Below are 24,542 nucleotides of genomic sequence, written 5' to 3'. Positions count from 1 at the left end.
ATAAAAAGTATGAATCTCTCAATAGATGAAAAATAATAATTTTATAAAAATCAACATGTTTTTATAACAAACACATAGTAAATTTGAAATAAAGAAATCTTTAACCTGAAAAGGTGTATCCATAAAAGTATATAAGGAACATTAGAGAAATGGTGAAATATTGAAATCTCCCCCACAGCCTCTGATATCAAGAACAAGACACCAATGTCCATTATCATCCCATGTATTCAGTCTTGCACTGGAGACATTAGCCAGAGAAATAAGAAAAAAAAAATGAAAAGAATTAAGGGTAAAAAAGTAGGAATGAACCGTCATCATTTATTGATGACATGATTATATTTATTTAAAGTCCAACAGTCTATAGATACAGTATTAGAATTGATAAGTGATTTTAGAAAGTTTTGTATTTTGGTACAACAAAAACAATTAGAGAGTAAAAGTTGGAAAATATATTATTTAGAATGGCATCATTAAACACCAAATATCTAGGCATAAGACAGCTACACAGAAAGTTATAAACCATTATGAGAAACTAAAATGAAAAACATGGAAAGCTACACCATGTTCACCATTTACAAGACTCAGATAGTAAAAACGCCAATTCTCCTTAAATTGATCAACGTAATTGTATTCAAAATCCCTGTGGTATTTATTTATTTATTTACTCATTTATTTATTTATTTTAGAGGAGAGACATTAACAAACTGATTAACAAAACATTAATTAGGAAACTGTAGTATTGGCGTAAAGACTGATGAATAGACCCACAGGGTAGAACAGGTGTCAGCAAACTGTGGCTATGGGCCAGATCTTTCCTGCTGCCTGTTTTTGTTGGAGCAGAGCCATGCCCATTTATTTAGGTATTGTTTTTGGCTGTTTTTGGGGTACAGTGGCAGGGATGAGTAGGTATGACAGAGAGTACGTGACCCAAAGCTTAATATATCTACTATCTGACACTACAGGAAAAGGTTTCTGACCCCTACTGTGGAATACAGAGTTGAGGAATAAATAAACTCATAAATAGAAACTTGGGATTAAGATTATGTTACCACTGAGTAGTGGGTGTAGGAGTCTTTTCAATAAATAGTGCTGGGTCAGTTGGATAATTACATGAAAAAAGAAATTATTCTTGATCTCAATTTAAACCATGCACAAAAATCAATTCCATCTTAATGTTAAAGTTAAGCAGATAAAGCGTCTCAAAAATAATATAGCAGATGTTCAAAATTATTTTTAAATACTACAGATAAAAAGCAATAAGTAAAAAGTAATAAATTGATACATTGGACTTTAATAAAATTAAGATGTTCTGATGTTTAAGACTTTGTAAACTACAGGCAAGGCACACAGTGAAAGAATATATTTGTAACCTATAGAGACAACAAAAGGTTCTAGTTCCCTCAAATATAAATAATGTATGATACCAGTTAAAAAATAGGCAAAAGACTTGGGCAGATATTTCACAAAAGAAAATGTCCAAATGATCTGGTCACATAAAATGCTGTTTCACATCATTAGTCATCAGAAAATGCATATTTACAGAACAATAAATTAGGATGCCTAAATTAAAAAGACTCATCAGTCAAAGTATTGGAGAGGATGTAAAGCAGCAATAGCCCTTGTGCACTGCTGATTGTAGCGCAAATCAGTACAATCACTTTTAGTAGTGTCTGTTATCACTGAACATGCACATACCTTATGACCCAGCAATTTTTATTATTCAATTTATATCTAGAAAAACAAATAATGTTCAATGATAATGTTCATAGCAGTAAATTAGTAATAGCGTCCCACTGGAAAAAACTGCATACTCATAAAATGAATACTATAAAATAACGAAAATACGGAATTTAAAAGGCCAGATGCAAATGAATATATGCTATATCATTCTACTATAAAATATAAAAACTGGAAACATTTATTCATAGTGAAAAAAGTCAGCATATTGAGTAGGGCAAGTGAACTAGGGGTTTCTGTGGTGCTGGTAATGTTCTATTTATTGATCTGAGAGAGTGGTTACATAGGTGTATTGACTGTCAAAATTCATAGACTGTACATATAAGACACATACACGGGGCGGAGCAAGATGGCCAAATAGGAACAGCTCCAGTCTCCAACTCCCAGCGCGAGCGACACAGAAGACCGGTGATTTCTGCATTTTCAACTGAGGTACTGGGTTCATCTCACTGGGGAGTGCCGGACGATCGGCGCTGGTCAGCTGCTGCAGCCCGACCAGCGACCAGCGAGAGCTGAAGCAGGGCGAGGCATCGCCTCACCTGGGAAGCGCAAGGGGGAAGGGAATCCCTTTTCCTAGCCAGGGGAACTGAGACACACAACACCTGGAAAATCGGGTAACTCCCACCCCAATATTGCGCTTTAAGCAAACAGGCACACCAGGAGATCATATCCCACACCTGGCCGGGAGGGTCCCACGCCCACGGAGCCTCCCTCATTGCTAGCACAGCAGTCTGTGATCTACCCGCAAGGCAGCAGCGAGGCTGGGGGAGGGGCGCCCGCCATTGCTGAGGCTTAAGTAGGTAAACAAAGCTGCTGGGAAGCTCCAACTGGGTGGAGCTCACAGCAGCTCAAGGAAACCTGCCTGTCTCTGTAGACTCCACCTCTGGGGACAGGGCACAGCTACACAACAACAACAACAACAACAACAACAAAAGCAGCAGAAACCTCTGCAGACGCAAAGGACTCTGTCTGACAGCTTTGAAGAGAGCAGTGGATCTCCCAACACGGAGGTTGAGATCTGAGAAGGGACAGACTGCCTGCTCAAGCGGGTCCCTGACCCCTGAGTAGCCTAACTGGGAGACATCCCCCACTAGGGGCAGTCTGACACCCCACACCTCACAGGGTGGAGTACACCCCTGAGAGGAAGCTTCCAAAGCAAGAATCAGACAGGTACACTCGCTGTTCAGAAATATTCTATCTTCTGCAGCCTCTGCTGCTGATACCCAGGCAAACAGGGTCTGGAGTGGACCTCAAGCAATCTCCAACAGACCTACAGCTGAGGGTCCTGACTGTTAGAAGGAAAACTATCAAACAGGAAGGACACCTACACCAAAACCCCATCAGTACATCACCATCATCAAAGACCAGAGGCAGATAAAACCACAAAGATGGGGAAAAAGCAGGGCAGAAAAGCTGGAAATTCAAAAAATAAGAGCACATCTCCCCCGGCAAAGGAGCGCAGCTCATCGCCAGCAACGGATGAAAGCTGGACGGAGAATGACTTTGATGAGATGAGAGAAGAAGGCTTCAGTCCATCAAATTTCTCAGAGCTAAAGGAGGAATTACGTACCCAGCGCATAGAAACTAAAAATCTTGAAAAAAAAGTGGAAGAATTGACGGCTAGAGTAATTAATGCAGAGAAGGTCATAAACGAAATGAAAGAGATGAAAACCATGACACGAGAAATACGTGACAAATGCACAAGCTTCAGTAACCGACTCGATCAACTGGAAGAAAGAGTATCAGCAATTGAGGATCAAATGAATGAAATGAAGCGAGAAGAGAAACCAAAAGAAAAAAGAAGAAAAAGAAATGAACAAAGCCTGCAAGAAGTATGGGATTATGTAAAAAGACCAAATCTACGTCTGATTGGGGTGCCTGAAAGTGAGGGGGAAAATGGAACCAAGTTGGAAAACACTCTTCAGGATATCATCCAGGAGAACTTCCCCAACCTAGTAGGGCAGGCCAACATTCAAATCCAGGAAATACAGAGAACGCCACAAAGATACTCCTCGAGAAGAGCAACTCCAAGACACATAATTGCCAGATTCACCAAAGTTGAAATGAAGGAAAAAATCTTAAGGGCAGCCAGAGAGAAAGGTCGGGTTACCCACAAAGGGAAGCCCATCAGACTCACAGCAGATCTCTCGGCAGAAACTCTACAAGCCAGAAGAGAGTGGGGGCCAATATTCAACATTCTTAAAGAAAAGAATTTTAAACCCAGAATTTCATATCCAGCCAAACTAAGTTTCATAAGTGAAGGAGAAATAAAATCCTTTACAGATAAGCAAATGCTTAGAGATTTTGTCACCACTAGGCCTGCCTTACAAGAGACCCTGAAGGAAGCACTAAACATGGAAAGGAACAACCGGTACCAGCCATTGCAAAAACATGCCAAAATGTAAAGACCATCGAGGCTAGGAAGAAACTGCATCAACTAACGAGCAAAATAACCAGTTAATATCATAATGGCAGGATCAAGTTCACACATAACAATCTTAACCTTAAATGTAAATGGACTAAATGCTCCAATGAAAAGACACAGACTGGCAAACTGGATAAAGAGTCAAGATCCATCAGTCTGCTGTATTCAGGAGACCCATCTCACACGCAGAGACATACATAGGCTCAAAATAAAGGGATGGAGGAAGATTTACCAAGCAAATGGAGAACAAAAAAAAGCGGGGGTTGCAATACTAGTCTCTGATAAAACAGACTTTAAACCATCAAAGATCAAAAGAGACAAAGAAGGCCATTACATAATGGTAAAGGGATCAATTCAACAGGAAGAGCTAACTATCCTAAATATATATGCACCCAATACAGGAGCACCCAGATTCATAAAGCAAGTCCTTAGAGACTTACAAAGAGACTTAGACTCCCATACAATAATAATGGGAGACTTCAACACTCCACTGTCAACATTAGACAGATCAACAAGACAGAAAGTTAACAAGGATATCCAGGAATTGAACTCATCTCTGCAGCAAGCAGACCTAATAGACATCTATAGAACTCTCCACCCCAAATCAACAGAATATACATTCTTCTCAGCACCACATCGTACTTACTCCAAAATTGACCATATAATTGGAAGTAAAGCACTCCTCAGCAAATGTACAAGAACAGAAATTATAACAAACTGTCTCTCAGACCATAGTGCAATCAAACTAGAACTCAGGACTAAGAAACTCAATCAAAACCGCTCCACTACATGGAAACTGAACAATCTGCTCCTGAATGACTACTGGGTACATAACGAAATGAAGGCAGAAATAAAGATGTTCTTTGAAACCAATGAGAACAAAGATACAACATACCAGAATCTCTGGGACACATTTAAAGCAGTGTGTAGAGGGAAATTTATAGCACTAAATGCCCACAAGAGAAAGCAGGAAAGATCAAAAATTGACACTCTAACATCGCAATTAAAAGAACTAGAGAAGCAAGAGCAAACACATTCCAAAGCTAGCAGAAGGCAAGAAATAACTAAGATCAGAGCAGAACTGAAGGAGATAGAGACACAAAAAACCCTCCAAAAAATCAATGAATCCAGGAGTTGGTTTTTTGAAAAGATCAACAAAATTGACAGACCACTAGCAAGACTAATAAAAAAGAAAAGAGAGAAGAATCAAATCGACGCAATTAAAAATGATAAAGGGGATATCACCACCGACCCCACAGAAATACAAACTACCATCAGAGAATACTATAAACACCTCTACGCAAATAAACTGGAAAACCTAGAAGAAATGGATAATTTCCTGGACACTTACACTCTTCCAAGACTAAACCAGGAAGAAGTTGAATCCCTGAATAGACCAATAGTAGGCTCTGAAATTGAGGCAATAATTAATAGCCTACCAACCAAAAAAAGTCCAGGACCAGATGGATTCACAGCTGAATTCTACCAGAGGTATAAGGAGGAGTTGGTACCATTCCTTCTGAAACTATTCCAATCAATAGAAAAAGAGGGAATCCTCCCTAACTCATTTTATGAGGCCAACATCATCCTGATACCAAAGCCTGGCAGAGACACAACAAAAAAAGAGAATTTTAGACCAATATCCCTGATGAACATCGATGCAAAAATCCTCAATAAAATACTGGCAAACCGGATTCAACAACACATCAAAAAGCTTATCCACCATGATCAAGTGGGCTTCATCCCTGGGATGCAAGGCTGGTTCAACATTCGCAAATCAATAAACATAATCCAGCATATAAACAGAACCAAAGACAAGAACCACATGATTATCTCAAGAGATGCAGAAAAGGCTTTTGACAAAATTCAACAGCCCTTCATGCTAAAAACGCTCAATAAATTCGGTATTGATGGAACGTACCTCAAAATAATAAGAGCTATTTATGACAAACCCACAGCCAATATCATACTGAATGGGCAAAAACTGGAAAAATTCCCTTTGAAAACTGGCACAAGACAGGGATGCCCTCTCTCACCACTCCTATTCAACATAGTGTTGGAAGTTCTGGCTAGGGCAATCAGGCAAGAGAAAGAAATCAAGGGTATTCAGTTAGGAAAAGAAGAAGTCAAATTGTCCCTCTTTGCAGATGACATGATTGTATATTTAGAAAACCCCATTGTCTCAGCCCAAAATCTCCTTAAGCTGATAAGCAACTTCAGCAAAGTCTCAGGATACAAAATTAATGTGCAAAAATCACAAGCATTCTTATACACCAATAACAGACAAACACAGAGCCAAATCATGAATGAACTTCCATTCACAATTGCTTCAAAGAGAATAAAATACCTAGGAATCCAACTGACAAGGGATGTAAAGGACCTCTTCAAGGAGAACTACAAACCACTGCTCAGTGAAATAAAAGAGGACACAAACAAATGGAAGAACATACCATGCTCATGGATAGGAAGAATCAATATCGTGAAAATGGCCATACTGCCCAAGGTAATTTATAGATTCAATGCCATCCCCATCAAGCTACCAATGAGTTTCTTCACAGAATTGGAAAAAACTGCTTTAAAGTTCATATGGAACCAAAAAAGAGCCCACATCTCCAAGACAATCCTAAGTCAAAAGAACAAAGCTGGAGGCATCACGCTACCTGACTTCAAACTATACTACAAGGCTACAGTAACCAAAACAGCATGGTACTGGTACCAAAACAGAGATATAGACCAATGGAACAGAACAGAGTCCTCAGAAATAATACCACACATCTACAGCCATCTGATCTTTGACAAACCTGAGAAAAACAAGAAATGGGGAAAGGATTCCCTATTTAATAAATGGTGCTGGGAAAATTGGCTAGCCATAAGTAGAAAGCTGAAACTGGATCCTTTCCTTACTCCTTATACGAAAATTAATTCAAGATGGATTAGAGACTTAAATGTTAGACCTAATACCATAAAAATCCTAGAGGAAAACCTAGGTAGTACCATTCAGGACATAGGCATGGGCAAAGACTTCATGTCTAAAACGCCAAAAGCAACGGCAGCAAAAGCTAAAATTGACAAATGGGATCTAATTAAACTAAAGAGCTTCTGCACAGCAAAAGAAACTACCATCAGAGTGAACAGGCAACCTACAGAATGGGAGAAAATGTTTGCAATCTACTCATCTGACAAAGGGCTAATATCCAGAACCTACAAAGAACTCAAACAAATTTACAAGTAAAAAACAAACAACCCCATCAAAAAGTGGGCAAAGGATATGAACAGACATTTCTCAAAAGAAGACATTCATACAGCCAACAGACATATGAAAAAATGCTCATCATCACTGGCCATCAGAGAAATGCAAATCAAAACCACAATGAGATACCATCTCACACCAGTTAGAATGGCGATCATTAAAAAGTCAGGAAACAACAGGTGCTGGAGAGGATGTGGAGAAATAGGAACACTTTTACACTGTTGGTGGGATTGTAAACTAGTTCAACCATTATGGAAAACAGTATGGCGATTCCTCAAGGATCTAGAACTAGATGTACCATATGACCCAGCCATCCCATTACTGGGGATATACCGAAAGGATTATAAATTATGCTGCTATAAAGACACATGCACACGTATGTTTATTGCAGCACTATTCACAATAGCAAAGACTTGGAATCAACCCAAATGTCCATCAGTGACAGATTGGATTAAGAAAATGTGGCACATATACACCATGGAATACTATGCAGCCATCAAAAAGGATGCGTTTGTGTCCTTTGTAGGGACATGGATGCAGCTGGAAACCATCATTCTTAGCAAACTATCACAAGAACAGAAAACCAAACACCGCATGTTCTCACTCATAGGTGGGAACTGAACAATGAGATCACTTGGACTCAGGAAGGGGAACATCACACACCGGGGCCTATCATGGGGAGGGGGGAGGGGGGAGGGATTGCATTGGGAGTTATACCTGATGCAAATGACGAGTTGATGGGTGCAGCAGACCAACATGGCACAAGTATACATATGTAACAAACCTGCACGTTATGCACATGTACCCTACAACTTAAAGTATAATAATAATAAATAAATTTAAAAAAAAAATAAAAAAAAAAAAGACACATACACTTTTCTGCACACATGTTATAGTTTATGACAGCGTTCAGGTTCATTTAAAGGATAACACATAGAGAGGGAGAGGGAATGGGAGGAGATGGGGTGATATCTTAGACAGGGAATCAGAGAAAGCTTCTCCTAAGAGAGCATATTTTAACAATGACCTGTTTTCAGTGACCTGAAAGAAGCAAGTGAGAAGCCATGTGAAGCCACGGAAAGTCATATTAAGATCTGAGATAAGAATATTCCAGGTAGAGAGAACATCAATGCAAAGGCTTTGAGATGATATCATGTTTGACGTGTTTGATGAGTATCCAAAAGGCTACCTGGGCTTGAGTAGAGTGAGAAGAGTTGTCACAAATTAGATTGGCTGACACATCACTATTGAGTGAATGGCTTATATGAAGATTGACATTTCTGGTCTTGGCATGATTATTTCTTGTTTTCTGTCCATTAAATATACATGAAACATTGTAAAATGGTTTTCAAAAAACCTGTCTATTAGCCTTAGAAAACAACAGATTTAACACCAGGGTAATCACTTCACTCAGTTCAAGAACTGAATTCCATTTTACTAAATCCTCAAAGTTCGGACAAAATCTTTTGTTCATCTTACACAATTCCTAATGAAGGAAAAAGATAGAAACCAGCAGTTAATCAAGATATTAGTTAAGTTGAGGGAAAAATATGTTAATAAAAGCATAATCTCCTCATTTACTGATCATTTATGGTAAAAGAGCTATATGTAAATTTTATATATACATATGAAAGTTTTGGCAGGCACAGTGGCTCATGCCTGTAATTCCGGCACTTTGGGAGGTCAAGGCCGGCAGATCACTGGAGGTCAGGAGTTTAAGACCAGTCTGGCCAGCATGGCAAAATAGTCTCTACTAAAAATATAAAAATTAGCCAGGCATGGTGGCATGCACCTGTAATCCCGGCTACTTGGGAGGCTGAGGCAGAATTGCTTGACCCTGGGAGGCAGAGGTTGTACTGAGCCAAGATTGCATCACTGCACTCCAGCCTGGGTAAAAGAATGAGACTCTGTCTCAACAACAACCACCACCAAAAAAAAAAAAAAAAAAAAAAAAAAAAAAAAAAAGAAAGAAAGGAAAGAAAGAATGTCAGATTTAAGACACGACACCAGCAGCAATGGAAACGGAACAATAGAAAATTATTCTTTCAAGGACTTATTTCTCTTAAAGACATAATTATCTAGGGTTGTCCATGAAGAATGAGCAACGTCATTTGAGGTGGAAGCTCATTACCAGGTGGCAAAAAACAATAATTATACTTTCTACATTTTCTAAGAACCTAGACATACTGCACTTTACCCTGTGATGTTTTCCTTTTTAATTTAAAAATAGCAGCATCAACAATCACTACCAAGATTAAAACAATAACACATGCGAGAACAAGATACATATTCAAAGTCCTGAGACCTCACAGTTTCCCTGAGAGTTGCGAGTGTCCTGCAATGAGACAAGAGTTCTGCCTAGAAAGAGTTGCTGCAGAAGCAGGAGACACTAAACTTTAAACAAAATCATAGAACTCTTTCAACCTTTCCTCTCGTATTGAGTCTATGTTAAAGTGTCATAAATCTTGTTGACAGTTATTGCCACATCTATTGGCACGCACTCAGCATCTGTTTGAAAAGAGTTTTTCAGCTTAGGTAGGGCCCATTACATGTTCTCTGTCTTCTCTTACACTTTATTTTCACCCGAGCAAGCCACACCTCACATTAATTTCTTAGGCAGCCTGTACTTTCCCTTACAGCCACTTAGACAGTGCTCTTACGAGCAGGTCTGTGCATCACCAGAAATGCATTGCACCTCTACGGGGAAATCAGAAATTTAAGAGCAGCAGGTACAACCTGAACTATTTGCTGAGGTGACGTGGTCTCTGCTTCTAGATCAGTGAGGGTCGTCATGGTGATTTGGTTATGTGGTTCCGAGGGAATCAGTGCTGTTGGCCAATACAACCTTAAGAAAGTGAGCGATGTAGATGTGCAACGGAAGGGAAAGCAGTAAGAAAATACGATATCCCACGATTCACCATGAAGAACGCAACAAATGAGTAGACGAGACAGTAAGAAATTACCTGCATAAATAAGGCATTCTAATCATCCCAATACCTGAAAAGAGTGAACTTTAGTCAACTTTTATTGGGACAAATATTTTAATAGGAATTGCCCCTTTCTTCAGAAAGGAAGATTAAAACACATCATAAATCAAAGCTGGACCAGAAAGCAGTCAGAACCTAACTCTTCATTCAAACTGACTTAAAGATGTCCAGTCATGAGGACTCTACTTTAATCATAACTTTTTAGAAAACTTAAAATTTCCCATAAACTAAAAAATGGATATTTATTTTTATTCTTCTGTGGTGCCAGGACTCATTTCTATAAGGGCTACTGGTGCAGTTAGAAAATGGCCCCTTCACCTCTGCAGTAAATGTGGGCTATATGTTTGGATGTGCTTCAAATGTTCTAGATGGGTAGCTTTGTGCATATTTTAAATTTTACAGAGTATTATCTTACATTTCTACTTAATCATTGTTTAAAATGTAGAGCTGTAAAAATCACACAAGGAGGTAGAAAAGTCAGAAATGTTTATGTCCATTTATATAGGTTATGAGACTGACGTGGCAAAGATAATTAGATCGCAGAATTCTTTTTTGTTTTTAACCATACAACTTATTGTAGTCATGTGCTTATGTGTCCGTCATTGGTAGGTTCTTGGTCTCACTGACTTCAAGAATGAAGCCACGGACCCTCACCGTGAGTATTACAGTTCTTAAGGATGGTCTGTCCGGAGTTTGTTCCTTCTGATGTTCAGACGTCCGGAGTTTCCTCTTTCTGGTCGGTTCGTGGTCTTGCTGACTTCAGGATTGAGGCAGCAGACCTTCACAGTCAAGGCGGGGGCATCTGGAGTTCTTCATCCCTCCCTGTGGGTTCGTGGTCTTCCTGGCTTCAAGAGTGAGGCTGCAAACCACTGCTCTGAGTGTTACAACTCATAAAGGCAGCACCGGACCCAAAGAGTGAGCAGCAGCAAGACTTGTTGCAAAGAGCAACAAAACAAAGACACCACAGGCTGCAACACGAACCCACCGTGTTACTGCTGCTAGCACCCATGGCCTGCTTTTATTGCCTTATCTGGCCCCACCCACATCCTGCTGATTGGTCCATTTTACAGAGAGCTGATTGGTCCATTTTACAGAGAGCTGATTGTTCTGTTTTCACAGATTGCTGATTGGTGTGTTTACAAACCTTTATCTAGACACAGAGCGCTGATTGGTGCGTTTACAATCCTTTAGCTAGACAGAAAAGTTCTCCAAGTCCCCACCTGTCCTAGAAGCCCAGCCGGTTTGACCTCTCACTGGCACCCACGGTGAGACTTCGCAGCATCTCCCTGGCACCCACGGTGAGACTTCGCAGCACCTAGCCCAGGCGCTCCGGCAGCCCAGAGGGAGTTCGTCCCCCTCAAGCATAGCCGTCGCCAGCCAGCCGCACCGAGTTTGGTCCGCTGAGCCTGCGCCCACCGAGAAACTGCCCGCCGCGCCTGCCGGCGAGCGCCACACGCACCTCGGGCTCCCGCGCACGCCTCCCGCTCCCGCGCACGCCTCCCGCTCCGCACCTCCCGGTGAGCAGAGGCAGCCGGCTCTGGCCTTGGCCAGCCCCAGAGAGGGGTCTCCACAGCGCAGCGGCGGGCTGAAGGGCTCCTCGAGCATCGCCAGAGCGGACGCCAAGGCCGAGGAGGCGACGAGAGCGAGCGAGAGCTGCTAGCACGTTGTTACCTCTCACTTATAGTGCACAAAACTAAAAACTAAAAGCTGTGTGTAGGAAACGCAGTAGCCTTTAATGTCCATGTCAAAAGTCTTCCCTATCAGCGGCTACTAAGTGGAAAAGAAAGTTGAAGGAAGGCAGCCTGGGTAAGTTGAGCATTCTGATAAACCAGTTGGTGTGATACTAATTTGCTCTTTTTTTCCCTTGCCCATGGAATATGATAACTCATTTTTATCATGCACCTTTGGGAAGACTGAAAACCAAAAAATACCAAAAGAAAAGTCAGTACAGTCTTAGAATTAATGTCTTCCCACCCAAGCTACTGTGTTCTGGTGCATGAGTCAGGTGCAGCAGTGCTACAAGGGTCAACCGAGAAGAGTGGGTTGTTCAACTACTGTGGCAGGAATCACCACAGAATGGACATCCTCACCTGGAGGAGGACTAGTAATGAAATCTGAAGAAAACATTATTCTTAAGAGATAATACTAGTGGAAGAAAAAAAAAAAAAAAAAAAACTAAGACAAAAGAGGGAATTCCCTTCTCCTGACTATACATTTTCATCCTCCTTTCCTTTGGGGTAATGGCGTAATGATTTGTTTTCTTAGAGAACCTTGTTTTGTTGTTTCCTACTATCAGCTTCCTCTGCAAAACAAAAACACCACCGAACCCGCCTTCCTCTTGAAGTGATACTTTGCATGCCTGATTTTCTTTTCTTTTCTTTTTTTTTTTGAGACGGAGTCTCGCTCTGTCGCCCAGGCTGGAGTGCAGTGGCTCGATCTCAGCTCACTGCAAGCTCCGCCTCCCGGGTTCATGCCATTCTCCTGCCTCAGCCTCCCGAGTAGCTGGGACTACAGGCGCCCGCCACCTCGCCCAGCTAGTTTTTTGTAGTTTTAGTAGAGACGGGGTTTCACTGTGTTCACCAGGATGGTCTCGATCTCCTGACCTCGTGATCCACCCGTCTCGGCCTCCCAAAGTGCTGGGATTACAGGCTTGAGCCACCGCGCCCGGCCTGATTAGGGCTTCCAAAATGATTTGTGTTCAAGTGTGTTTTTATTCCATGCTTTATTTTGATATCTACATGTCCATTATTAGCTTGTCCCCATTAACAATATAAGTACACATGCAAACACACACATGCACACACACACTATTACAACACATATACACAAGACATATCTGAGTACTCACTAGTAAATACTCATGTGTACTAAAGTCTACCACAGGGGTTTCAAATGTCAGTTTTGTTTTTTAGTTTAATTCAACTTTTATACCTAGAGTAATTCATTTATTTCAGTTTTGATTTTTAAAAAAATGTTTTGGATAACAGAATGGCTCTTGAATTGCAAAGGAAGTTAAATTTCAGTATCTACCATAAACAGCACATTCATTTCATTCCTCAAGAACGAAAACACCTCTTATAGTTCCTTTTTGATTGCTGACTTTTACATGAACATTTGGATGAAAAGTAATGTTTACAAAGATAACATATAAAATATTCAAAAGACAAACAGCAGAAATGAGAAACAAACAAAAAAAAGCAAACAGAAATTTAAAATAGTTTATCTTAACAAAACAATTACAATAAGGAATTTATTGAAAACCTTTGGAAGAAACTGTTTCCAGTAATTTAAAAAGAAACAGAAAATGTATTAACAAAGAATTGAAAATAATATCTAACTACACAAACGTATAAAATATCCAACTCAAAACAACACTGTTAATATGTCAGTATATTTTAGTTAACATACTTTTAAAATGAGACACGCAGATTACTTCATTGCATATCTGAGGGCTCCTCAAATCCTACACACATTTTAAATGGTTAAATTTGATACAATTACTGTCTTTTTAAAATCAAAAGAGCATTTTCATACTTTCAGACTGAGTAAAAGATGCATTGACTCCTTGCTTCCCACTAGACTCACTAGATATTCTGATACTGCACTCGTGGTGAGCTGGCCAGAGTGATGTCGTGAAAAAAAGACAAAAATACCGAGGACATTTGGGGAAAAAAGTATTTATCACCAAGTATAAAAATTTTTGTAAAGCCGTCACTGATTAACACAATATTTCATTTTTGCTCAATTACTTACTAGAGAAATGTATAAGTAGCATCCTCAGTTACTTGCAAGTGCACATAGTTAGGTTATTTCATGGCAAAAACACGTTAAAATATGAAATGACTTCTCAAATCTATTTTATATGGAAGTCACATTTTTGTGCACATGACTTTTTAATTTTGAATAAAACTTTTTATCACAAATTCCATGAAATGTTCTTGCAGTAAATCTAAAAATGGAATGTTCTCTGATACTAGTTGACTTTCCATCTCTTACTATTCTTCTAACAGGATACTCTGAAAATTTGAATATCATAGACTTAGTAAGAAAATATGTTTTATGTAGCTTTTTGGGTTAAGAAGCATTAGTAGGAAAGCAAGACAGTGTGCTAAGGGCTATAATTATCAGAAGAGACATGCATTTATATATTCTGCAAAATAAAATTATTTAATGTTCTTTGTTAGTCAGTATTTTTGAAAATATTGTTTGTGTTTTATTCACAGAAATTGAGTTTTACAAATAGCAGCTGATTTTTTATTAAACCAGAGCCAAATTACTAATTTCAGTATTAATAGTTAGCTTTGACATGTTTAAAAAGGGTAGAAAGTACTTAATAGACCTGTCTTCAACTCTGAAATGAACAACTGCTCAGGGAAATGGAATTGTTCAAAGATACATTTTCTTTCTGCCAATCTGAAATATAATATAATTATTCTCTTTTAATGAATCTCTCAACGAGGAGTAATCTTTCAGAGCCTGAGCAGGTAAAATATAATGATAATGGAAACAGCTTTGTAAATAAAAGGATGAAATGAGATTGTTATTTTGTGCCATATTACGGGATAATTAAAATAACAGTGCAGCGTTCATCAGGTATTTGAACTTTCTAAAAAATGCTCCCCAGGGCTATTTTAAATTAGTCATGTTTATCCATGTAGATTTGTAATCTTCCTGCAAATGTCTGTCACCTTATGATATTCAGACGTCAATACTTAATCTGATTAATATCTGATACTGTACAACAGCTAACAAACCTTGCCTAAAGCAGACATTAAAATAATAACCTGAGTTGATAAACCCAAATTTATTAAAAGAAGAACAATGGAACTATTTTCATTAAGCCAAGAGAACGATTACTCTCAATGTGGTGGAACTCGTGAACTATATGAGCTTCTATGTATTTCCACGAAACGGAATGGCTTCACACTTCCAAGGAGCTACTATTCACGTGATAATTAGCTCTATACAATAAAAGACTATATTCATGGAAACTAAACTCATGGCAGTGGAACTCCAATGGTTAGCTGCTTTGTTTAATTCAGATTCATACAGCTCAAATACTAGTAGATGATGAGATTTGATTTTTCAAGAAACAAGTTTCTTTGCAGTTCACTGGACCCTCCTATCACCCTTCTTAGATAAATGTGTGCAAGAAGAATCAAGTGCTAGAGTGTGGCCATTATATCACATCCATTAAAGTTATTAGAAAATAAAATATAAATAAAGAAGGTAAAATAAAAGCCTGATATCTCTTCTGGTATAACTTTAAATTGCTGGTGAGATGTCATTTCACAAAATGGTACAGTTGAAGTTTTATTCTCAATTAGGTTATAGTTTTTCTCAGTTACTGTTCTCTATCTGGAGGAACAAGGAAAATGGTTTTTAATATCAATAAAAAAGTAACCATGACTTAGGTTTCATACTTTCTGCAATTGATTTCATGTCTTTTTAATAGTTCTTTAATGCTTATGTTTTTTAAAAATCCTCCCCAATTTATTGTCAGATATCCTGATGATAGAAAAAAATAATTGTAATTTTCTGGGGAGCTATCTACCACCTTAGCTTCAAATCATTACTCTCAAAGAGCGAGATTGCTATCAAGCTTTATATTTAGGAAATGTGTATGGATTCATATTTGGAAACTTTATGTGTCTACTATTAGAAGGTATACTCTATATGTGTTATTTAATTACTTGAGCATTATAATATCAGGCAATATTTATTTAGTTTGGAAATCTGTTTTATATTTCTACCACTGTGTATGTTAAATTGACTTAAAGTTAAGATGCAGCCTCACTCTAGGTAGGTGATCTGCCACTATTTTCAATAGACAGAGGACTGGACAACTGTGCCACAGAAACAAATAAGATGATAATTTTACACTGATATCAGATATCAGGGTCTACAGAACATACCCATTAAAGCATTTGTATTTTCTAACCTTGTCTGCAGTTGCAAAATTCAATAGCTAGAAATATAGAAGGGTTTTAGAATAGCATATAGAATTTTGAAAATAAACAAGGTATTCTTCCTCAGAAGTCATACAAGATTAACAATCTGAGCCTTAATTAAAATATTGAGTTAACACATTCATTTCCTTTTTCCCTTGCAACTATTAAATTGATTAATAAACCGTATATTTTTCAAAATGCGACTGGTGCTAAAAACTCATTTTTCTTGTTTCCCTACATTCATTAGGTGATAGAAAGTTGCTCATTATTCTGCCATTCCTGTGTGCCTTTTTGGATTTTGTCCATTTTCCTAATTTCAGCTTCTTTTCAGGAATGAAGAAGTTGATGATCAATGGTGATGATTTCATTTATGTACTAGAAAACACCACTTTTCTGTTTAAATGATTACTTATCTGTTATATTCAATTTAAAATGACTTTGCAGTCCTACCAATTCTACTGTAAAAGGTTATAGCATTATACTGCTTGTCAGATTTTGTTTTTAAAATTATATGGCACATCAGATTTTTTAAATTTTACTGTTGAACAAGGGGAAAGGGGGCAATAATGATGGTCATGAAAAGGTAATTTGTATAGCTTCAGAAGGGATATGAAAATATGTTCTAAATATTGTCATCTAGTGGCTCAGTTCCTCTAAAATATTATTCATATTTCTAGTTTGTGCTTTTTAAATTTCTAGGAGCTACCAGTGTCTGCAGTTTTTACAGTACTATGACAAATAGAAATTTCATTAATGCTTCTCGATAATGTATATGCTTTTATAGGATAGCCAAACAAAAGATAAGAGTACCTGGTATTATATATTGAAAATATTTTTATTTTTACATTTTAGAAATATGCCTTATATTTTCTAACTTCTTTTTATTACTTTTTCCAAACTTTAAAATTATAACTTGAAAAAAAATCTTAGAGCCATCACATTAAGATACCCGGGTATATGATGTAATCTTAAATTTAACAGCAGTTTTGATATTCAGTCTTATTAAGCATGTGCTATTATTTGCATTAACATTGCTAAAAAATTTCAAAGGAGGCAGTTTAAAAACATAGTTAGGAACTCATTTTGAGACATCTACTTAAAGGTTACTAGGTAGCAAATGTTTGGATCTATCTATTTTCAACCAATGAAAATATCATGGTATTAGTGTATGCATATATTTTTGTGAAATGCAGCATCTCAAATGCCATTATCTGTTTCAACAATTCTAACAACCAGGTATAATAATGCTGCATGAAATCCTTTTGTCGTTTCTAAATTTAATTGATTTAATCACTGAAATTAAATGCTTGGAAATTGTTCTGCTTGCCGGTGTTCAAACGCCAAATATATCATCTACAGTTCTAAAATGAATATTGCATTTATATTTAGACAACTTAAACCACTGCTTTCTAAATTACCCTAAATAACCCATAGAAATGTCTAGAAAAATTGATAATAATGGATGACAAATGTCCATTGCCATCAACTTTCAAATAAGAATAACTTTTACAAGGTATACAAAGTGTGAGAATCTTAATATTGAAATACTTCGTACAATTATCTGGGTAATATAATGTAAAGCACACATAGATTAATCTCATTTCTTCTAGCACTCACCACCAGTGAGCTCTTCCAAAACTCATCTTTAAAGATGAAGACATTGGAGCTAGAAACCATATTTATCTTCAGAGGCAAAAGAAATTTAAGTTTTGCCAAGCTTTCACAGACATCAGCTTATTTATCCTCTTTGATAAATTTGGTTTGTATTGCTTTGTTTTGCTTTTCTTCATAATTTCTGGGAGTTAACAAAATTAATAGTAATAAAGTCACTTGAGTAGAGAGACTCCTTGACAGCCAGTCAGATACACAGTCTCTCCCAACAGTGCACAGAGAGATCAAATAGGGTAGGATGAGGATATGTTTGGTGCAAAGTGTATGGAAAAGTTTATTCTGGGGGAAATGATACATAGTAAATTTTATCCAAGATGATGAAGAATAAAAAAAATGTTTACAGTAAAGTATTTCCAAGTGGGGTTACCTATTTGATTTTTTTTTTTTTTTTTTTTTTTTTCTGGCCTGAGTGCTTCCATGAGAGATATTAGCTAGCATTAACTAGGCATTTGCTATGGACTGGCCCCTATTCTAAGCTTCTAATCTGGGCTGTCTTTTCTCATTCTCACAGTCACCATATGAGGAAGGCATCATTCTTTGTGCCCATTTTAGAGATAGGGAGATTAAAGTACAAGGAGATGAAGTTACTTGCCCAAAGTTGTCCAGATAAGCAGCAGAGTTGGGGTTTGAGCCCAGCCAGCTGGAATCTGGTGCCTGCACCAAGAACCATGAACACTATGCTGCCTTCGTGAAATGCATAGAAGTGATTAAGTATTCCCACATGGGGCTATGCAGACACTATCAAGGTGGTGAAAACTGCAACAGCTGAGTGTAGTTTTCTAAACTTCAGTCTTTCTGACTTCACCTTCACCATTTTGGCAATATCTAAGTATCTTCTAAATTATCAGGTAGGTTGTTTTACTCTGTTTTTACTTAAATGAATTAATTTTTAAAAGAAATTTTGATTAATATTATAAATGATAGCAAAAACCTCAGCATTTCTTACCACAAAGAGGAGACAACTGTAATAGTAAATATGAAACCATTAAACTTTTAAAATTTTCGTCCATGTACCCACTAACCCATCTCATTTTCCATCAGTGGAGTCCTTGCTGGGTTTTGGGAAATTCTGCCCAAAGAAAAGAGTAGCATTGTTAAATGTGAATGAAATCACTGAAACTTGTCTGGACAATATAATATGTTAATTAGTTTTTAAATAAACTTTTGCATGATGGGTACCTGGACAGTTGTATCCATATGCAGGGTAGACAGTCACCTACTTAATGAGGTTTCAGGCGGAAAGTCCAGCTGCTCCCTTAGCTTCTGGCAAATGTTTGAAACTCTATAATTTGAATATAATTACTTTTGCTCAGTGGTTATCAAACTATTTAAAGCAGTCAACAACTTAATTTTAAACAAATCAACATTTTATAAACCAGTAAGTAAAAGAGAAAATTGAAATTTTATTTGTGCAAATCCATTTTAGAAGTTCTAATTGCTAACACTCTCAATACAATCAGTCTGTGAGAGGCCAGGCGCGATGGCTCACGCCTGTAATCTCAGCACTTTGGGAGGCCGAGGAGGGTGAATCGTGAGGTCAGGAGATCGAGACCATCTGGCTAACCCGGTGAAACCTGCCCCCACTAAAAATACAAAAACAAAATTAGCTGGGCATGGTGGCAGGCGCCTGTCCCAGCTACTCTGGAGGCTGAGGCGGGAGAATGGCGTGAACCTGGGAGGAGGAGCTTGCAGTGAGCTGAGATGGCGCCACTGCACTCCACCCTAGGCAACAGAGTGAGACTCCGTCTCAAAACAAAACAAAGCAAACAAACAACAACAACAAAAAGCCCACAATCAGTCTGTGAGAATATGGATCTATTTTGATGAAGACAATTGCAATGCGATAATATCTTATTTTTCATAGATTCCTGCACTTTGTTTTGGTTTAGTGGTATTGGCAATATCCTGATACACACATATATATAATTAAATAGTATGAATGTGTTGCTTCTCAGCCATATTGAACCATTCTGTTTCCACTACCGAAAACTGGAATAGTTGGACTTGGATCTTCAAAGCTAAATCAATTAGAATAACTAAATTGATTCATATTCCTCCAGAGGTCCTCACTCTTGGTTAAAACATACTTTTCAAAAGTATCTTTTTAACAGAATTTTTCACCTTCGACAAAACAAATTCATGACATAATGATACTTGCTGTGTCATTGAATTGAATTGAACTGCAAAGCTTCAATTAGTCAAATTTATTTTATTCTGCGTACATACCTGAAATGCTCCAATGTCATTTGCTGGCTCCTTACATGCAGTTGTGAGCATGTTTAAATCTTCTCTGATAAAAGTGTGCTTGATATATAAGCCAGTACAAAATTATTAATATTTGGGGGAGTTAGTTAACTGATACAATTTCTTTATGAAGAAAAATACATCTTATGGTGGTCTACATTTTCATTTAGGTATTGTCACTTTGTTTTCATGTACACTGATTGCCATATGTTGTTTGGTGCTTGTGCCATGCCAAAGTAGCTGAATTTGCTGGCCTTTTAATTGCATGTGGTTCCCATGCACTGTAGCGCTAATGTGCCCCTTTGCACAGTATTTCTCACGAAATGTGCAGAAACGTATTTTTAAATGTCCATTGCAGATCGACAGACTTTCCAGTGAATGCCAGTTATTCATTTCTTTATATGCATATATATATGTGTGTGTGTATGGGTATGTATAACTATCTATATATTCATCTACCTATATAGAGAGAAAAAAGAGGAGGAAGAGAATGAGGAGAAGTTGTTTTTGTCTAGTAACACAAGTTAATGATTTGATAACTGTTAATATGATAAATATATTTTTATTATAGATTTTTTTATTGTCCCAAAATCTGGCAATGAATTTTTTGTTACATTTATTACAGAACTGCTGAAGAATTGCAGTTATAACTCAGTGGAATACAGTTTGAAAAATAATGTTTTAGCTGAAGGCCTTTATATCTTTTAAAATGCAAATACCTCTACTTTCATCTACAATCAGTCATTTATACATTAATGTGAATGAATTTATTAGACATCTTTCTGAGTTTAATTCAGAAGAGGGGGAGAAAAAGATGAACTCAGCCACTGAAAGACATGAGAAAGATCGAATGTTAAGGCTAAGAGAACTGAAGACTAATTTGGCCTGGTTTACAGTTTTGCTTCAAGACTGTGCCATCTACATATAATACATTTATTTGTATTTACAATCACATATGCACAGAAAGAAAATGTCTACTGCATTAGTTGAGTGTGAATGTGAATATGTTTCAGAATTGCATCCAACTATTTTAGAATATTTTGCTGGAATAATGTAATTAAATGAATTACTTATAATTTTGTCAACTCTAAAGTAAACAGTAAAATTTCCAACCAATGAACTTAAAGATATTCTGATTTTATTATGTAAGTGTCTTCAAAGATTGCAAGCAAATAAATTATGCATAAGTCCCAGATTATATATGGTTTAGTATAAATACGGACTTAATGATCCAAACCTGATCTCATACCTTTGGACTATGATACTTCTTTAAATTAAAAGAGTAAACTTAAAACAAATTAAATCCTTTTATTAAATAAAATAAGTACATTTATTACATGAATTTAATTATATGCTTCCCCCATTTTCTCCCCTTCCAAAAGAAACTATCTAAAGTTTATGAAAGCAAGTATATTTCAACAGTGTAAAAATTTAGTTGAAACTTCTGATGATTTTTTACAGAGGCATATGAGAAACAGTGTTAGTTAATATTTTAAGAAAGAACAAGAAGAAAATTACATTATTAAGTTTTTCATTTCATTTCATGTATTTTCTAACAGTGAAAGTTATTAATTTTATTGTAAGTTAAAAATGAGTTGGACTAGAGCCATATTGGCCATATTCATTCTAAAGTCAGTGCTTACAATAATTTTGTGTGAGTTTGAAATACATTTAAATTTGAAATACTGATTGATCCTCACATTTAATACTATTGCTTTTTGTTGTTGTTGTTGTTTTTTTTTTTTTTTTTTTTTTTTTTTTTTTTTTTTTTTTTTTTTTTTAAGAGACAGAGTCCTTGCTTCATTGTCCAGGCTGAAGTGTAATGGCTCAATTATAGCTCACTGCAGTCTTGAACTCCTGGGGTCAAGGGATTGTCCCTCCTCAGCCTTCTGAGTAGTTGGGACTGTAGGCCTGTGCTACCCACTAGGTGCTATTCCACTTCCTCCTTTCCCAGTATGTTGCCTAGGCTGGGCTTGAACTCCCGGCTTCAAGTGATCCTCCTACCTTGGCCTCCCAAAGTGTGAGGATTGCATGTGTGAGCCACCATGCCTGCCCTATCGCTGTTTTTGTGTCAAGAAATTGAAAACAAAATCAAGTGATAGAAATATTACTATTTAGGAAAGGGGTAAATGTGACTAACTCAGTAGCAAATTTTGTTTTTGGCTATTAAGTATAACATTGAAGAATTAGCAGAATAAATATGAAATCAAAACTTAGAAGCATTCTGAGATACTTTTGGTATTCTGTTGCAAAATATCTCAAAGTGAAAACAATACTGAAATTGCTAAAAAGAAAAGACTAATATATTACAGGTTTTTAAAAAATGATCAACTCAAAAGGTCATTCTTAGTTCTGAGATTATTTTTATCCTGAAATAATACTAAATCAAAACTATAAGCTAGTCAGTTAAGTCAGGGAACAAAAATTGAGCCTACCATCCTTCTGTTTTTGCTCATATAATGACCTTTGAAACCTCTCTGAGCTCTACTGTTTTTTAACTTTTTCCCATCTGTGTACTGAGAAAAATGTATTACTGAGTCACCAGGCCTATATATTCCCACTTCCTCATTTCCCAGTATTTATGGGAAATTGGTTCTAATAGTTCCACAGTAGAAAGAAAGAAGACAGAAAGGGAAGAGAGCGCTTTTCCAATAGTTACAGGCGCTGACAGCCTATGACAATATTTGAGTCTGGTTTGTCTGTAGTTTATTCTAAATGTGTGTTCCTGAAAAAAATCATACAAAGGAGGGTGAGTGAGCCCAGGTAAATGACATGTATGCAGCAGCTCCAGAATGTACAGACATGTGTTTGAGTGAAGCACAGTCGTGTATCTAAGAAATGTTTGGTAACTCGGTGAATGTAGTTGGCAGCTGAGCCATTGAGAATCAATTTGTATAAGTATCGGGAATGTGTAGAATGACATACCAACAAGTATTGGGATGTAGTGACCAAACAGAAAACTTAACCTGGAAATTATTTTGTATATATTATTTAGTAAAAATAGTTTTAAGGAAGGAAGCAAGGAGTACATATGTGGTACCTAATAATACAGCCTACACGATTACAAAAGAGTTTTTTAAGTTTGGTCTTAGTATGATCCTTAAGCTAATTCCAATACTTAGAATTTTTCACTACCCTTTTAAGAAATCTAATTTTATATTTAAATGTATATTTAAATACAAATATAAATTAATGTCAGTAACTTCTAGAAACTAATAATTATGTTTATTTTCCTCCTCTAATGCATATAGCACAAACCTCTCATTTTTTCTCTATATTTCTCCTTCAAAATATTATTTTCCTCCATATTTTCATAGTTATATTTTGAGTATATAATTTTTAAGTGATTTGTTATAAACTTGCTTGTACTAATACAGTTCTCCAAGATTGCTTACACATTTTAAGGGCATCAAAACCACCTGTCATTGGCAGGCTGTGATAAGCATTTCTTTCAAGAGAATACCTAACACTTTCTCCATCAATCTTTTTCACTTTCATGGTACCAAATTTTATATAACAGAAGTCACTGCCTGTTACTGAAACTTGAACCAGGTACTCAAAGACACCAAAACATAAAGCTATTGCCCACCACCATAAAGCCCACCAACCATTTTCTCACTTTATTCTATTTCATTTTTTAGTAATTTATTTATATTAGTCTATTAACACTGAAATCTTCATATTTTGTCCTTGGTGCACTGAGCTGAGACAACATGTTTTGATTTCTCAGTGTCATCAATAGTATTAGGTAAATTCTAGAAGGTAAAAATGATATTGTAGAATTATATACGTAAACTATTGGGACATGATTGGTTATCAGAATATCACATTGATATCTTAGTTTATAAAATCTTTAAGAATTAACTATCATGTCCCAATGAGAACTATATTATAATAGAGTTGAAAATTCTGACCCATAGTTAGTATAGTCTATTTTTTTAGGTCTTTGCTCTCTGTTTCCCAGCTCTCCTACTTGTTACTAACTTTCTGGAAAAATTCAGCAGACAACCAAAATTTATCATGGGATATTTAAACATTCTGTTATATGTGGTACTTAGAACAACAGCTATGTAAAATACCTTCAATCTCATAGCCTGACCAAAGCATAAAACAACAAAATCTCTTATAACACAACCTAAGAAAAGCCTTAACTAGGTCCTTATTCTAGCAACTCAAATGTCCTATTTAAGACAATCACATTTCAGAAGAGCTTAATGTACAATATCTTCTATTTTATTATCCATGAAATATCCCAAATGTATTTTATTTTCTGTGGG

General features: G+C 36.9%; 1 protein-coding gene across 18 annotated transcripts in view; it reads right to left on the bottom strand.

The window, feature by feature from the left end:
- The window catches only part of DGKB (diacylglycerol kinase beta), an 837,327-nt gene that overhangs the window by 166,073 nt on the left and 646,712 nt on the right, over positions 1 to 24,542 (bottom strand). The window lies entirely within an intron of this gene.

This window comes from Theropithecus gelada, chromosome 3 (assembly GCF_003255815.1).
Source record: "Theropithecus gelada isolate Dixy chromosome 3, Tgel_1.0, whole genome shotgun sequence".
NCBI lineage: Eukaryota > Metazoa > Chordata > Mammalia > Primates > Cercopithecidae > Theropithecus > Theropithecus gelada.
The sequence above is the reverse complement of the archived record's forward strand: the minus strand, read 5'-3'. Positions and strand labels throughout refer to the sequence as shown.